Genomic DNA, 1,328 nt, shown 5'->3' with positions numbered 1-1,328 from the left:
AAAAAAAAAAAAAAAAAAAAAAAAAAAGAAATTATTTAAAATTGAATGATTTGAAACTTCGAATGAGAGACGGAAATTTCTTTTTCCTCAAGTATCTTAAGCGCTTCAAAAAAAAAATCAATAAAGCCAATGCTTTCGTATCGCTGCTCACGAACAACTTAATATAGCTATGACTAATTAGGTCAAATCAATTTTTTTATAATCTACATCCGTTAACGTTTTAAATTGTCCCATGAACTAGTTTGTCACGATAATATTCCTCCGTGATAATATATTATAATTTATTAAATATTAAATTAATCAATCAGGGGAAAAAGTATAAAGATGAGTGAAAGAAAAGAGAAAGGAGAATTGTATGGAATATTTTTTATTTATTAAGATTCAGTTTTTTTTTTTCAAATTAAACGAGAGAATTCTCGTCGTGATATGTATCGCGTCATTTCTATCCTATGTTGAATCTTCTCAAGTGCAAAGTATTTTGTTCGTGAAAGGACTTCGAATTATCGATTATCTGAAAATTTATTTGCTTCACTTTCGCGTGTAAACTCGATAAATCGGATTACAGTTGTGAATCGTTACCTTATGCGATCACGATTAAGTATCGAAAGAACGGGGAAAAGAAAAAAAAAAAAAAAAAAAAAAAAAAAAAAAGAAAGAAAGAAGGAAACGTGAGTAAATTATCGCGTCTGAAATGACGAAAACAGGTGCTATTCGATAAGTTAAAAAATAAAAAAAAAAAGAAGAAGAAGAAGAAGAACGATAAAGTATTTCGATGAACAAAAGAAAAGGCAAAGGAAGAGGCGAGATATTATAGATAGATCTTTTTAGGTAGAGAAAATATTTTGCATAATGTACACGCAATTGTATCAAAATATCCACGATCCGAGTGTACCTATGCATTCATGAAAAAAAAAAAAAGAAACGCCCCCCCCCCCCCCCCCCCCTTGAAATATTCCTCGGTATTTGTCGATTGTCGAGGCATTGCGAGGTTGATTAAAAAAAGAAATATTTGTATATTTTACTTTATTGCGACGAAAATATTCGTATTGATTGAAGGAAATTTTTTCCAAGAAGGATGTATAGATGATCGAATTTACGATTATATAAATTATCCTCGAGAGAAATATTCAATAGTTAAAATTTGAAGATAATTCTATGGTTCGAAGTATTGTATAAACGTTTTAAACGGGCCATGTATATTTATAGCGAAAATCGATCGCTACGTCACTTCCACTTTGCCTTGAATCTGACAAAGTGTACGTACGTATATAATAAAATTATTCAGATCCTTAGTTTTAACTCGAAGAAGAAGAAGAAGAATTATATTG

The sequence above is a fragment of the Apis dorsata genome, unplaced genomic scaffold (assembly GCF_000469605.1).
Source record: "Apis dorsata unplaced genomic scaffold, Apis dorsata 1.3 scaffold_170, whole genome shotgun sequence".
NCBI lineage: Eukaryota > Metazoa > Arthropoda > Insecta > Hymenoptera > Apidae > Apis > Apis dorsata.
The sequence above is the reverse complement of the archived record's forward strand: the minus strand, read 5'-3'. Positions refer to the sequence as shown.